General features: G+C 35.9%; 1 long non-coding RNA gene across 1 annotated transcript in view; it reads left to right on the top strand.

The window, feature by feature from the left end:
- LOC145248786 (uncharacterized) overlaps positions 1-17,372 on the top strand; it is a gene marked incomplete at its 5' end in the record, with an annotated part of 199,585 nt that overhangs the window by 68,243 nt on the left and 113,970 nt on the right. The window lies entirely within an intron of this gene.

Raw genomic sequence — 17,372 nt, 5'->3', positions numbered from 1 at the left:
TATAGACTAGCAATCATATATAGAACAAAGAAAATTATGAATGCCAATAAGTAATGTTTTCAATAAAGTAATATTTTTCTTGAAAGTGTGTTCTTTGAAAGCAATGCCTCCCTCTCGCAGAAGAATTCCATCCTAGGAATAATGTTCCCACTTTCACTGTGAAATTTTGCTTTAAGAGCAACATATTTTGAGAGTAGTGCGCTGTGGTTATTTCGGGGCAGCACGCTGTGATCATCTAGGGGCAGTGCGCTGTGGTCATCTAGGGGCAGTGCGCTGTGGTCATCTGGGGGCAGTGCGCTCTGGTCATCTGGGGGCAGTGCGCTCTGGTCATCTGGGGGCAGTGCACTCTGGTCATCTGGGGGCAGTTGACTCTGGTCATCTAGGGGCAGTTGACTCTGGTCATCTAGGGGCAGTGCGCTCTGGTCATCTAGGGGCAGTGCGCTCTGGTCATCTAGGGGAAGTGCACTCTAGAAATATAATTGCTGATAAAATGATAAAATTATATTTGACAACTTTATTGCAAACAAATTAAAATTGGTGCAAGTGTCTTCATGTCAGAATCTTTTGCCAGCTTTGGTGTGGATATTTTCAGAGTTACGTTTTTCAAGAAGTAATTTATTCTAGGAATATAAATAATATTCGACATATAGAATTATATATTCACAACTTTATTCGCCATTAAATAAACCGCAGATGTTTGATATTCCATCAACCAATTCAAACTTTCTTTTCCTATCTCTCATGTGTAGATATTGTATTGTTGAAACAGGAACGTCATACTGCTTAGAAATGGATTTATACTCCAGCCTTTCCTTATGGGAATTGACAATCCTGTTTTTGAGGTCATAAGACATTTTTTTTACCTTCTTCATTATCAAATTTTAGAGAGACCTTTTTGTTCAACACTTTTTCCACAAAATTGAATAAAATGATGAATTTTCTTGAAAAATAATAGGATCCCTGTATTTGTAGTAAATATGTGAGGATGCTACAACACTTAGAATAATAGCTATAGTCACAAAAAATCAAAAAAATCAAATAATACGTAAAATAAAAATGTTCTGAATAATTAGGAACACAACTGATTTTAAAATTGGCATAAAACGGCTATTGATTGTACTTTCCTCATTCTTTCAAAAGTTTCATTTATTCAAAGCCATATTGTTAAACATCTGTATGAAACCCGCCAAAGAACAAAGCATTTTAGGAAGACTGAAATCAGTGATAATTTTTCCATAGGAGTCGTAATAATTTCGAACTTGGCTGTGTATATACACACACAATTTTTATTCATGTAGTTGCAGTGCCAACTACGTTGGCAGAACAGCCCTTAGGTTAGACTAGCCTGTGAGCCCGGCATTGCCCAGGTGTTTGGAAGTGTGTGTTGAGCAAAAAAAAAAAAAAAAAGTTGTTGTAGGCACGCAGGCTCGAACCCGTACTACAAAGGAAAAAAAGAATGTGAAAAAAAAGTGACATCTTTGCCGTTGCGTCCATCGCAAAACCGGAAGTAGCAAAGGTTTAAATTGAGACTAGTCAATCGAAAAGAGGAGATGACTTTAAAAAATATTGGTGAAAAAAGCATCGATCCTTGTAGAAAAGTGTCAAGTTTAGGGTGAAAGAATGAATGTTTTCGCCAATTTTTCGATATTTGCCATCCGAAGGGTCAAGCTTTAAAACAATACCGATCTTGTGAAAATTTGTCGCCTCTGTCGAAAGTTTAAGGCAGATATACAAACGTACATACATACATACATTTAAACAGACAGGTGAGATTTATATTATAGATGGTTGTGTCCAACAACATGTACCCAGCGCAATCAGGAATGGAATCGACCGACTAACGGATGTTTTGAATAATATGTATGGTTCTTCGATAACGGATCATTTGCTTAAAAACCCGTAATGTGCAATGGATTTCAGCAGCGACTCATTTTCTATTCCAAAACATGCTCATTCGTTATTTCATCTGAAGGTCTTGGAGATTGTTCACGTCCATTTAAGCAGACCTTCTCTCTGTAAGCAAAGAGATTGTCTTTTGGGTCTGGATGCAAGAAGTCTCTAAGGCGTTCCCTCTCCATTGTATAATTATCATATCAATAGATTTATTTTGGTCGTTTCCACATTTTTTCCCTCGATAGTTGGATTTTATTTTAACCGTTCTCCCATCTGAATTCAGTTCCCTATACAAAAAAAAAAAAAAAAAAAAACTCGATTCAGCTTTGAAAAGTGAGGGCGAAACCCGGTCAGCTGACTCTACCTCCTTATTTAATTTTTTTTTTTTTTAAATCTTCATTAAATGTTTTCCCTCCGTCATTCTTTTTACCATGGATATAAAAAAAACTCAGTCTTCCTTTTTTAATAGCTATAATAAAATTTTGTACCCACAAAAAAATGAAATATCAGCTTGATGAATCCTGGTGTGGATGAAACAAGGACTATTCTGTGTAGCTTAATTGCCATATATATTTTATAACTCAGTACCTAGCTCTACCTACGTATTGAGTACTGTTGAAGTAAAAGTTTACACATAAATTTATACTTTAGTATATTAACTTGTGATTAAATGAAGTAGTCATGTGTATATATATATATATATATATAAACGAATTTACAAGCTGATCATTTACAAATTCTTCAAAAATTCAACATAAAAAAAATTGTGTACAATTGTTTTTGAGACATTAGCTTTTATTCATATTAAATCTCATCGAATTGGTCATGATACTATTCACTAATTTTAAAGTTGGTGTCAATTCCCGTACAGACGACTGGTGACCGCCTATGAATTTGATAGTCCCTTTGGAGGAAGCCGGTTCAACCTGCCTAGGATGAATGTCATACAACAAACAAACAACAATAATTTCCTGTGCTGATGACGAGATTAGATATCAATAAAAATTAATATCGTCTCAGAAAAGATCGTACACAAGTTTGTTTATGTTGAATTCTTGGAGCATGTGTAAATGATTATCTCATAATTTCGTTTATTTCATGTCTGTGTGGGTCTGCCCCTTCAAGAACTGGGTTCTTACCATTGAGCACTGTATGTTGAAATGGAAAAAGTTTGTCACTTAGCCCACGTGCATAGATCGTGATGTTAAAATCATTTGATCACTCTAGAACTACTTGAATGATATTTACGATTCATAAATGTTAATTTTAACTAAGTTCTTGCTGTGGTTGATGCCAACAGAGAAGTATTTCATTGCTAATGGAATCAGGGATGGCTTCGTGGCTGGATTTTAATCACTCGACTAGATGTAATAGTTACTCTCTGCACAGATAATTCCCAAAAGAATAAAACGCTGGTGTCTTATTTAATGTAGGTATTAAAAAAAAATTATAATAATAATTAAACATTGTAATTTTGCAAACCCATCTCAGCAACAGCCAAATAGTGTAATGATGAGAAGCACTGACTGTCGCCTAGACAGTCGAGTTTCAATCCTGGCTTGAGGTAGTTGGTAAACTGGCTGCACTGATGAGCTGTGATACAGCGAAACAGTACTGTATGTGGATGACTATATATATATATATATATATATGTGTCAGTGGATGATTATATTTTAAAAATAATATATATATGCCACTCCCCATTTAGGGAGTACCAAATTTGTCAAAGGGAAAATTATTCCCAACTCGCATTTAGGTAAAAATGCACTTTTGTATAAATAATTGAATTCGTTCAAAGAGTATCGCTAACAAAAACAAATAAAAACATCTATATATATATATATATATATATATATATATATATATATATATATATATAATGTATATAATAGCAAAAGTACCCGTTGTTGACTGGGTTCAAAAACAGCCTAAAGAAAATGGACTCTGATTTATGAAAGTATGATAGTTTATGAAAAGGAAGGGTTGTAATTTTGGGTTGAATTTGGGGGTATCAAAACCAAAGCAAAATATGATGAAAGTAAAAATAAAATAGATAAACCCCATAATTTATTATACCATACCTGTTCACACTGAAACACTTATCACAATATTCTGTGGATCTATATTAAAAAACCTTGTTAAACTTTGTGACATATTTCCATTTTATGGAGGTCAGGTGCGAACGAACACCCTATAATTTTATTATAACATATTTCTTCAAACTGAAACATAATTATCAAAGTATACTTATGCAGATAGATACGAAAAGTCTTTATTAAAGTTTGTGCCTATTTCCATTCTATGGAGGCCAGGCGCGAACGCAGACCCCACAATTTTATTATACCATCCCTACTTAAGTTAAAACATACTTATCAAAGTATTCTTATGTACATCTATATCAAAAACACTTGTAAACGTTTTCTTTTTAATTTTTAAATGTTTTATTTCCATACTTTGCGGACCAGGTGCGAACGCAGACCCCACAATTTTAATGAACCACCGTTCTGCCAGATCAAACATAACCATTCCTGTGTCTCGATACATCTTCTATTATTATATGGAATCAGTTTTTTAAAATAGTCAACCATATAGGAGCCTATTCGTGACCACACACACACACACACACACACAGCTTTATATTATATATATATATATATATATATATATATATATATATATATATATATATATATATATAGTCATCGACATACAGTCCTGTTTCGTTGTATCAGAACTCATCAGTGCCGCTAGACTAGCACCCCTCTCAAGCCAAGGATCGAACCTATAACCGTCATGTTGACAGTCGGCAGTTCTACCACTTGACTACGGAAGCAATGCCCGCAAATAACCCGTCCGAATGTCTATTTAAACAAACATTCGTCCGCCACTTGTACAGTGCTCAAACTGCTTATTTGTAAACAAACCATGAGCTTTGCATTTTTCAGCCAATTAAGTAGCGAGTGAGATTATTTTTGACAGTGCTCAACCCAAAGAGGGGGGGGGGCTTATATATATATATATATATATATATATTAGCTGACTACAAATATATTTTAAAATTACAAATTATATTTTAAATAAAAACTATATCTGATGTAGTAAAACTGTTATTTTTATTGGTTATGAAATGATTGAAATGATTGAAATAGATTAAATTTGTAGTAAAACTGTTATTTTTATTGGTTATAGTATGAAATAATTGAAATAGATTAAATTTGTTAATGAAAAACAGACTTCAAAATATAGGAATTGACTGATTAGACAAAATCAAGTATCGATTTTTCAAATGCAATGCTATTTAGGTCTAAAGTCAAAAATCTAACTGACTTTGTTTTATTTATATATATATATATATATATATAAATATATACACACACAAAAATCATATATATATTACTTCATCACTTTTTTTTCAACAGCCATCCATCTTTGAGATCTGTTTCCATCTAATATAGCCATTCTCCTCTCTCTCATACGCACATGCATTTATGATGTATGCAACCCCCCCCCAACACACACATACTTTTTTTTTTTTTTTTCGATTAATGTAATATTTTCAATTCCCAGCTTTTAAATGCAGACGGTGAAGAAGAGCTGCGATCCAACTCCTCTAACTTTGGCAAATGCGTTTGTGCTCTCATCACCAAATGAAGTACTTTCTCAGACTCCTTTCGAGTCGATAGATTCTCTCCTTAAATTCTTATTTTTCCTCGCCGACGAGTAGATTTCGTTTTCTCCAAGATGATCTTGTCTAATCACGCGAAGCAATTCACTCACTGACGAAATTCAACAACTGGAACGGCTGAACATGACAATGTTGCTAAGCTTTTATTTTTCGGGGACGGAGCTGGCAGGATGTGTAGGGGCATAATTTGTTTCTGCTTTGGATAGAAGTGGAGAGGGGGGGGCGTATCTTCAGTGTTGCTTTTTCATATCTCTGACATAAATGAAAGTTATAAGAAATACAACATGGTAGCCTTCAAATCCAATGTAAACAAATTCTTGTTGAGCCTGCCCCATAATTGAATTCTACCCAATTTACACATTAACGATTACCACACTACCACCTTACATTCATTGGCCCTTATCCTTGAGTGGCCTTTGGACCTTGATAGGTGGTGATTCCTAAGTAAAAAAAAAAATCCAGAGTATTCTAATATTTTTCCAGACATTTGCTTTGGAAGAGATGAGGAAAATATTTAGCCGCAGGTTTGTCATTCATATTTAGAATCTTCGGACTACTGTTCCCATCTTGAGTGTTGTTATCACAACGTTTCGGTCGATTTAACTTCCGACCTTCTTCAGGTGTATCTTATCCAACTTGGGAATCTGCACAGAATTTCAGACGGAACCCTTTATTTAATCCATGGCGGTAGCATGTTCTTGTTGCATCAGCCTTGACTGGGTAGAAGTCCTAAGTAATTTGCAATTGTATTTTGAATGTTGCCCACACTGAGGATTGAACCTTCAACCTCCAGAAGAGTATAACTGTTACAACTGAATTTTATTAAGTACACTATCAATTGCACCACTGGTCCTTGCAAACAGAGTTTGACAAGATACACGTTGGAGGTTACATCAATTGAAACGGTATGAAAATAACACACAAGATGAGAACAGCAGTCCGAAGAATCTAAATAATACTAGCCTGGGTGCTGGCGTTGCCCGGGTGTTTGTAGGTGTGTGTTGAGCAAAAAATAAAAAAAAAAAGAACTGCCCGCCTCTGGAACACTGTTCCACTGGCCTACTTCCTAGTTATATACAACATGGTAGACTTCAAATCCAATGTAAACAAGTTTTTGTTGAACCATACTCATAAATCAAATTCTACCCAGTTTACACTATTAACGATTACTACATTACTGCCATACATTCATTAACCCTTATCCTTGAGTGGCCTTCGGGCCTTGACCCAGTCCAATGCAGCCATAGCCGAGATTGAACTCACTACACGAGTTTGTAGTGTAATTCAAATCTTGTTGGTAGCTGAATACTTGATGCTTCACCAAGGCTATCAAGGGTATTTTTTTATTGTGGCGCCATCACTAGATGGGCTGCCTACCATCGGCCTTGATAAGTGGTGACTCCCAATAAAAAACAACGAAAAAAAGATTAACAAGGTCTCTCTTCCCATCCCTTTATTCCTACTTCACCCTCCCTCCCATTATCCGCTTTCCTTCTTAATTTTTACACTCTCCAGTCTCTCCTCTTCTTTTTGTCTCTCATTTCTCTCCCTTGACTTCTTCTCTCTTTCATCTTTCTTAATTATTTGCATCATTCCATTACTCCTGTTGCTCTTTTTTTTTCTAGTGTTTCTCTTGCTGTAATCCTCTAAAAAGATAAAACTTCCTCTAATCATATTTCCTCCATTTAAAAAAAAAACAAAAAAAACCAAAGAATCGAATGAAAACTGAATTTGTTTCTCTTTTTTCTATTATTTCGTCGCAACATTTGTGCTGCCGCCAATCCATGCCAGCGGGGGTCGACGTCTACATGCGTTTAGAAAGTGGTTTTATTCTTGCATCCCCCATTTTCCGTTTGACAGCTGTTTTTGTCTAAAGAGCTTTTCACCCCTGGAATCGGTTTATCTATTTCCTGCTGCCAGTCTCAAAGAAATTGATTTTGGCAATTTCGACACTGGAAAGAGATTCTAATCGCATCAAAAGACCTCCCTTCCTTCCCCGAAATAAGGTTAATATCCAAAAATAAAACAAAAATTTCTATGTTGTTTAAAAATAGAATTGCTCTCATAGAAACCCTAGAAAATACACTTTGGTTCTAAAACCTGGTTCTTCATAAGAGGTTCGACCCTTTTGTCTAAAATAATTGATACTAGGTGGCCATTGTTGTATATTAGCACTCCCAGGTGTCATTGAGTCACCTAAGCAAGGAGATTATTGTTAATGGCCCACAAAGAACTCACACAGATCATAAAGGATTTCTCCGTGAGAACAACCTGTGGTGTTTCCTGGAAACTGAGTGACAGCAAGTCTTCCCAGATTTCCAGTACTCTCCATCTCTTTTGATAACATTTGCAAATGAATTTGCATTATCGCAACATCCGCTTACCATCGATTTCTCGCTAACAGCGGCCCTTGGCCTCTACTGGAGTTTGAGTGGCAATAAGACTCTCTTGGCATTTGCCCAGAAGGTCTCTCCTCAGTCTTTCCACCCTCCTTGAGCCTTCTCGACTATTTGGCTTCATTCTTTGGGGGGAGGGGCGGTGATTAGAGAATCGGGATGGAGAACTTATAGAGATGCAGCTTCAATGTTCTTGGTTCCATGTAACGTTTCGTGTTTTGTCTCTGCAGTAGCTCGTCTTACCCGTGCATGTGGCTTATGTATTAGTCTCTGCATTCCAGGGTTTTTCTTGATATTTCAGCTGTTTTCATTATAGTTATTCGTTGTATCTTTCCAGCCATTCCTCTGATTCCAATTTCTCGCATTCTCTTCTCAAAGTTTTTTGGAATTGTTCCTAGTGCTCCTACTATTATAAGTACTGTCTCTAATTTTTTTCATCATCCATATCCCTTTCAGATCTCTGGCTAGCTGTATATATTTGCTCCGTTTCTCCTTTACTTTGATATATCTATCCTGTGGTCAGCTGGAATAGCAAAGTCTACGATTTGGCAGGACTTTCTTGTTGATTATTACGACATCTGGTCTTCTTGCTTGGATGGGTTTATCTGTTTGTATGTCCATGTCCCATAAGCTTTTGTGATTCTCGTTTTTCAATGACTGTTGCTGGCTTATGCTTGTATCATTTGTCTGTGTGTTTGAGATGCAGTTGTTTGCATAATTTCCAGTATACTGCCTTTCCCACTTGGTTGTGTCTGTTCTTGTATTCCTTTTGGGCCAGTTTGCTACATTCACTTACTCTATGGTCTATTGTTTCACCTCTTTGTCCACAGAGTCTGCATTTGCTGTTTTCTTGTGTTTTGTCAATCTTTGTTTGATGTGGTTGGTTCTTTTCGAGTTATCTTGTGCTGCAGTTATTAGGGATTCAGTTTCTCAGTTTATGTGTCCTTTGCACATCTATGTCCAAGTGTTTTCATTAATCTCATCTTTTGTCATCCTTATGAATCTTCCGTGCAGTTGTTTCTCTTCCCATTTCTATTTTCTTGCTTTATCTTTTGTCTGTTTTCTGTTTTATTGATTTTTTTCAGTGTCTCTCACTGCCATTCTTATTCTTTCAGTGTTTTGCATTATGCGTTTTTTGTGTTTTTCTAGCAATTTCACACAGTCTTCTATACAGACCAGTCCCCTCTCGCCGTCTTTCCTTTTCACATAGAGTTGGTTAACATCGTCCTTCGGGTATAGTGTGTTGTGCATGTTCATGAGCTTCCTGGTCTTCTGATCGAGCTGTCTTGGTTCTTCTTTAGTCCACCCTATGAATGGTCCAGAGTATCTTACTAGCGATACTGCCCATGTATTTATACCTTTTATTAGGTTTCTGCTATATAATTTCGTTTCCAGGAGTTGTCTTGTTCTCCTGAGGTTTTCCTTTCCAATTCTCTTCCATTTCTGTTGCTCTGATGGCGTCTGCTTCCAGAACTCCTAGATATTTATAGGCGTTTTGTTTCCCCAGTGCCCTTATCTCTGTTTGGTTGGGTAGTTCCATGTCTTCTGCCGTCTCCAGTTTTTCCTTTCTTATCACTTGTAGTGCGCACTGTTCCATACAAAACTCCATTTGGATGTCCTGGCTGAAGATCCTGGTGTTTATTAATGTCTCCAGTTCATTTTCGGTCCTTGCAAAAAGTTTGATTGTCCATGTACGTCAGGCGGTTCATTTTTTCGTCCGTGTTAGAGAACTTGTATCCGGCTTGGCACTTTCTCAGTATATTGTTCAAGGGCATCATGGCTATGATGAACAGTAATGCTGATAGTGAAAAGGCAAAAACCGGCTTCAAAACCAAGTAGGTTATGCCCTTTTCTGCTCTGTCTGAGCTTAACTCTATTGCCCTCTCTATTGCGAAACTTTAACAAAACAAACACTTGTCTAGCTACAACCACTGTCAACAATTTCCCCCACTCCCAATCTGTGCCTAAATCTTAAATGCAAATTCGATGAAAAAAAGCTTCTTTCCTAGAACTGCTTTCCTGTGGGACTCTGTTTTGCTGGTCTGCTTTCCAGCTGACTACAATATGGTCATTTTCAAGTGCAATGTAAACAAGTTTTTGCTGAGCTGTCCCCTTAATTAATCAAATTATACCCAATTTTCACAACTACAATTACTACACTAAGCTTTCTTCATGGAATTTGCATTAAGATTTAGGCACAGATAGGGAGTGGGGGAAATTGCTGACAGTGGTTGTAGCTAGATGAGTGTTTGCTTTGTTAAAGTTTCGCAATAGAGAGGGCAATAGAGTTAAGCTCAGACAGAGCAGAAAAGTTTGGCAAGGGGGCGGGGGGCAAAAGATTGAAGCTCAGACGAGCACTTATAAAAATAACAATAGAGCAGTGACAGGCTGTTAATGTCTCTTCTGTGGGGAAGAGGTTGCAGAAAGCAGAAAAGGGCATCACATACTAGGTTTTGAAGCCGGTTTTTGACTTTGTCATATTGCCACTTGAACATGAGCGGCTATCATTTTGAATCTTATCTAGGAACATGGAGCTCAGATGAGCATTTGTCATGAAAATAACTATAGAGCAGAGATAGGCTCACAACGTCTCTTCTGTTGGAAAGAGGTTGCAGGTAAAAGAAAAGGGTGTCATCTACTAGGTTTCAAAGCCGGTTTAGAATTCTATTAAGGCAAGATAGCGTGTGCCAAGCAGCTCTTGCTCAGATGTGGTAACTTGGATCTACTTGGCTCTTAAAAACTTGGTTTCAGAAAAATATTATTGCACCTCATGAATTACCTAAAGCATTTTGTAGCTAGGGCTGGCTCAATCCTAATGAGCAAAATGTATACTCATATCTGAGTTCTGCTAATGGCGACGACTACACCAAGACTTTTCACGTTCATACATACGTTATCATCTTCCACGCATAAAAAGAAAATAAGATTGTCAAATCAGCAAAATAGTGATTGGTGATTAATCCAATGTCACAAAGGTAAAAAAAATAATCTAACTTAAAATGAATTGTTCCCAAATCAAATTATGACATCCAATGCAAACTAGAGGTATTCGACCATCACTACCGTATCCTCCATGTTCACTGGCAACAGTTTATTCCTAACAGTACAATTCTGCACTCTCTGCAAGATCCCCTCCCTCCGAAAATCTTTCCTTGCTTCATTGGTTCAGCTACACCCTCCGATAACACATCTGTGAAGTCATCAACCCAACACCATCACCAGCAGGCTGGAAGAAACATTGCGGTGTCCAACTTAAAACCCGACTCAGCATGATGAAGCAGGATGCTGAACTGATTCTAGATCCTCACCTTTACGGGATCTGTTGCTGGAACTGTGAATGGTTTGCACTCATAACAGAAGTAGTTTTGGATCACTGCGCCTGGTCAGCCTCAGCCAGTGTTCATGACATGGTGAACTTGTTAGGAAGAGCCGGTTCAACTTACCCAGGATGAATGCTGAAACCATGACATGATCATCCTATCAATTAAAACGGTACCTGTTTTATAAGGACTTTAATAGAATGTGCTCCAATGAACTAATAGCACTTGTGCTCCCTCGATGTACATAGCTCAGACTCACCCGGCAAGCAGCTGTTTGGGTCTCTAGATGCTGGAAAGACTTCTACTCTAATAGTTTCTTTCTTTAGACTGCTAGACTTTAGAATTCCATCCCTATTTCTTATTTTCCTGACTGTACTAAACTGCAAAAGTTTAAATGTAATGTGAACAGATATCTATCTACTCAACTCCCCAAAATGACCTGTTAATAGTAGCTCTATGCTCCAAGTGGCAATATATTTTGTTTGAGGGTGAAAAAAAAAAAAAATGTTGCTTATGAAATTGGGAATTTTTGGTTGAATATTGTATTTAGCTGCCATATTGGATTTTCCCACAGGATTCGAACCGGCATTTTTTAAAGTCATGTTACCATGGTGATTACCTATTGCAGAAATAAACTTTTCCTATTCCTTTGGCTTTCTTCTCTTGAGGGTGCTGATGGTGGTGGTGGCGGGGCGTCTGCAGGTGATCTAATTAGAACTAATGGATGTTTTTGTCTTGCAATCTACATGATGCCCGTCGATTTGCCGTCAATGGGACTCGCATCTCCTTTCGCATCTCCTCTCGCATCTCCTCTAACCTTAGAGTTGCGAACGTTTATCTTCAAGAATGCTACATCTGATGCATATGTCTACCAGCATCTAACGATCGGCTTAAAATAAAATATACAGCATAATCACGTTGACGCACCGATTCTTGTTAAATTACCAAAGTTAAGCAATGTTAACGTAGTTAGTACCAGATGGATGACCATTTGGGAATACCAGGAGAACGGCAATACCTCCCTGTAAGAATTGCAAAAATCTAACACCATTGCCATTCTTGACTGGGATATACATGTTGGATATTTTTTTTTTTTACATAGGCATCACCACTTATCAAGGCCAAGAGGCCACTCAAGGATAAGGGTTAGAGAGTGTACAGTAGACATTGGACAATATAGTAATCATTAGTAATGAAAATTTGGTAAATTTGATAACTTATATAGAACGGCTCATCAAGAACTTATTTACGTTAGACTTTTTTTTTTTTTTTCATAGGTATCAACACATTATCAAGGCCAAGAGTCCACTCAAGAATAAGGGTTAAAGAGTGTACAGTAGAAATTGGACAATATAATAATCATTAGTAATGAAAATTTGTTAAATTTGATAACTTAAGTGGAACGGCTCATCAAGAACTTATTTACGTTAGACTTGAACACAACCATATTGTAGTCAGCTGGAAAGCAGGAAAACGGAATACAATTCCACAGGTGTGCAGTTCTAATAAAAAAGCTTTGTTCATGGAATCTACGTTTAGATTTAGGCACAGATAAAGAGTGGGGGGAATTATTGATAGTGTTTACAGCTAGACGAGTGTTTCTTGTGAAAGTTTGGCGAGGGGGGACCATAGATTGAAGCTCATTCGAACACTTTCCATGAAAATAACGATCGGCTTAAAATATACAGCATAATCACGTTGACGCACCGATTCTTGTTAAATTACCAAAGTTAAGCAATGTTAACGTAGTGAGTACCAGATGGATGACCATTTGGGAATACCAGGAGAAAGCCAATACCTCCCGGTAAGAATTGCAAAAATCTAACACCATTGCCATTCTTGACTGGGATATACATGTTGGATATTTTTTTTTTTTTTTTTTTTTTTTACATAGTCATCACCACTTATCAAGGCCAAGAGTCCACTCAAGGATAAGGGTTAGAGAGTGTACAGTAGACATTGGACAATATAGTAATCATTAGTAATGAAAATTTGGTAAATTTGATAACTTATATGGAACGGCTCATCAAGAACTTATTTACGTTAGACTTGAACACAACCATATTGTAGTCAGCCGGAAAGCAGGAAAACGGAAGACAATTCCACAAGCGTGCAGTTCTAAGAAAGAAGCTTTGCTCATGGAATCTACGTTTAGGTTTAGGCACAGATAAAGAGTGGGGGGAATTATTGATAGTGTTTACAGCTAGACGAGTGTTTCTTGTGAAAGTTTTGTAAGTATGGGCGCTAGTTCAGGTTGAAGTTTTTTGAGTACTATAATTGGAATACTGTCAGGGCCAATTGCTTTACTGGAATCAAAGTTTTTGATTAGCTTGGCAATATCACGTACAGATATACGTATATCACATAGCGTGTTTTCTGATACAGGAGGAAATATTGGGGGTTGGCGGCCTTGGTCGCAAAGGGTAGAATTATTGACCGGGCAATGCCAAAAATTGTGCTAGTTGATGATTATTATGATTATTCAAGCCAAAAAATTTTGTCAGCTAAAATATGTTTAAGAATAATAAAAATATTTAGAAGAAATATTTATTTACATTTAATAGTTCCCAGGAATGTTAACTTAATAGATGGAATTTAAGCTACCAGTAATATAAACAAAGATGTGACAAAAATCCAGCAAGGTTCTTTAGGCTGTGTAGTGATGATGTAGTGGAAAAGATGGATTTTGAGAAATGACAGTTTAGTTATGAGGGAGATCAGTTTGATATGCAACGCGTTAGCGGGCAGACGGGGCTTTTGGACATTGACGTCTGTGGAAGTTCTTATAATATTAAGACGTTCACGTAGGTTAATTAATAAGTTAATTAATAACCTTCGATAGTTAATTATGTATTAAAAAAAGAACAGACCTTGCTTGTTTCAAATAAAATTCATATTGGAAGTCATATCAACGATTGATAAAAAGATTAAATTAAAATGTAACATGTTTTTAGTTTTACACACAAACACGTAGAAGAGGCACGTCTGGTTTTATTTACATGATGAGACATGAAGAGACAAAGTACATATAATCACTCATTTATATAAACAAAGGGGGAGATAACTCAGAGTTACTAAACAGCTTAAATTACATGTCACCTAAACCAAACCAGGGGGAGCAACTTTTCAAAAAGCAGTTGTAGTCTTCATAGTATTAAAAACCCGACTAACATTGACAAATTTCCAGTACTTCTTTATTGTTTTCACTGGTCGCCATTCTTAACATGAGGAGGGGTGTTTTGTATTGCTTGGAGCATGCGTCAAGTGTCTTAGGTAACAAGAAAAAAAAATGGCGGTTACTTTAAAGTATTAGATAAAACATGGGAATATGAAAGTGTTAATATCATAAAAATTAATTGCCAGCAACAAATTTAACTATGATATTCGTTCATGCCATACCTGAATACCCCTAAAAATCAACTTTTTAAATGTAAGTTTTCATTTGGTCCTCTGGCCATTCCATGACCAAAATGGTCGTGGAATGGACAGTCTAGAGAAGATATTCTCTTAGATCTCTACATTGTTAGTCTGGTTGCTTCCTTGCCTCGAAATCTCTTGAAATTCTGTCCTTTCCCTGGCGTGATCATTTATTTAATATCATTACAAGGAGAATAAGATGATTTAAATAAAGAAACAAAAAAGATGAAAGCAGTATTAGGAGATTAAGAGGATGACATAAATAAACAAGAAACAAAAATGATTATAGTTGCAACAGCAGCTTAGCTTAGTTATTTAGATTCCAATATTTGCCACTCGACAACAACACAAATTCAATCTAAAAAAGAATGGAAAGAAAAGACACTAAATCTGTATTTTAATGAAAGAAATATTGAGTACTTTTTACAATAGCCAACAAAACAAAAAAGGAGGTTAAACAAATTAATATTACCAAAGGCAAGATACGTTACTCTTTTACCTATCTGAATAATTTTTTTTGTTTTAACTTGTTTTAACTTGTTTTAAAGCGTTTATTTTATTTAAAAACAAAAGTAGTGCAAAAGTCTGTAGAGTTCCTATTTACTATGCCTCCCCACGGGACAGAGTTAGACACCAGGGTCGTTTTTTAACGTGGAGAAAAGGAAAGTCTGTAGAGTTAGAACAACAACAACAAAAAATGACATTGTATTTACATCCTGTTTGGAGCCTTGATAATCGTTCAAAAATCGAAAATTAAAACAAAATACTGGTAGGACATTTCGATTTTCGCAGGATTGGTAACATTAATTGGATATGCTTTTTATTTCATTTACGATTTGTGAGCGATTATCAAGACTCCAAACAGGATGTAAGTACAACACCATTTTTCCATTTAAGTCCACCAACTTTACATTTGTTTTTTTAGCACCCCCCACCCCAAGAGACAATTAAAATATAAAAAATCCATTAAGATCGAAAAAAGATTAACTTTTTTGGCCTTTGGTAACATTTATTTATTATATATTTCAATTTTTTTTTCTGTTGGTTATTCTAATAAATGTCCAAGATTTCTTTCATTGTATTAAAATATAAACTTTACATCTTTTTTCTTCATTCTTTCTGTAATTGAATTTGTGTTGTCGGGTGACAAATATTGGAATATAAATAAACGACTACTCTAACCAGCTACTACTACTACTACTACTACTGTAATATTTTTCTTCTTTATTTATGTTGTTTATTTATGTCATCCTTTTACACTATTTTGCTGCTACGATTTCTGCATTTGACTTCCGTTTCTTTTTTCATTTATTTAAATCGTCTGATTCTTCTCTTGCATTGCGTCTCTCACTACTACCCACATTCCCCCACCTCCTCTTCCTCCTACGTTTCCTTTCACTATTCTCCTCCTCCAATCATTTCGCTTCTTATTGCCGACCACCTGAAAGGGTACAAAACCGGCTTCGAAATCTAGTGGACGATGTCCTTTTCTCCTTCCTATTACTTCTGTCTCACAGATGAGACGTTGAGTTTGTCTGGCCTATCGTTATTTTCATGACAGATGGTCGACTGAACTTCAATCTTTGATCCTCCCTCCGTAAAATATTCGCAACAAACACTCGTCTGGCTACAGCCCCTGTCAATAATTTTCCTTACTCTCTCTCTCTCTGTAACCTAAAACTAAACGCAACATTTCACAAGCAAAGTTTCTTTGCTAGAACTGCTTATCTGTGCAACACATTACTGTGGGGCTGCTTCCTAGCTGAATAAAACATAGTCGTTTTCAAGTGCAATGTAAACAAGTTCTAATTGAGCCACCCTCTTAATCAAATCATATCAATTTCCACTATTAATGATCATCACAGTGTTGTCTCACCGGTTACCTGACACTCATTAACTCTTATTCTCAAGCGGCCTTTGGAACTTGATAAATGGTAAGTCTTTGGTAAAAGTAAATTTAAAACATACAATGTGCAAGCAAGCAAGCAAAATTATCAAAGCTTCAGTATCATATATGACTGTGTCATTAATCACATAAACTAATATACGAAGATATAATTTTTGCGTAAAGGTTCAGTATTTACTTCAACATTGCTCAATACATAGGTAGAGCTAGGTAGTAAGTTTTGAAAGCTCCACAGAATTTTCCGCGTTTTAATCTCGTGAGAATTTGTCGAGAATGAAACCTGGAATATTCTGTGTAGCTAAATTGCCATATATATTTTCATAACTTACTAATTACTCTATCTCTCTCTCTCTCTCTCTATATATATATATATATATATATATATATATAATCCAATCCCGCATTTTGCTAATTCCTACCCTCTGATGAGAAGGAAAGTATTTCTTCGAAACTCCGGATTAAGGACTATCCATTTATCTAGTGTTTCCTTTTCAGATTAAATATGTTTTTAATTCATTTCAAAGTGTTTTTTAACATATTTTATTAACTGTTTGCTCATATTATAAGCTCTATTTCCTATTTGGTTTTATCGAGCTTTTTTATCTAGCTGAGATAATTTTATAAATATTAATTCTTTAATATTCATAATTCACTTTAATTTTACCATCTTGGATCATTTTGGTAAATTCAATTGTAATTTTCATTATTTATATATATATATATATATATATATATATATATGTCTATATATATAT

Source organism: Euprymna scolopes, chromosome 27, assembly GCF_053919585.1.
Source record: "Euprymna scolopes isolate OS-2025 chromosome 27, ASM5391958v1, whole genome shotgun sequence".
Classification (NCBI taxonomy): domain Eukaryota; kingdom Metazoa; phylum Mollusca; class Cephalopoda; order Sepiida; family Sepiolidae; genus Euprymna; species Euprymna scolopes.
Note: the sequence above shows the minus strand (reverse complement) of the source record. Positions and strands in the feature narration are given on the sequence as shown.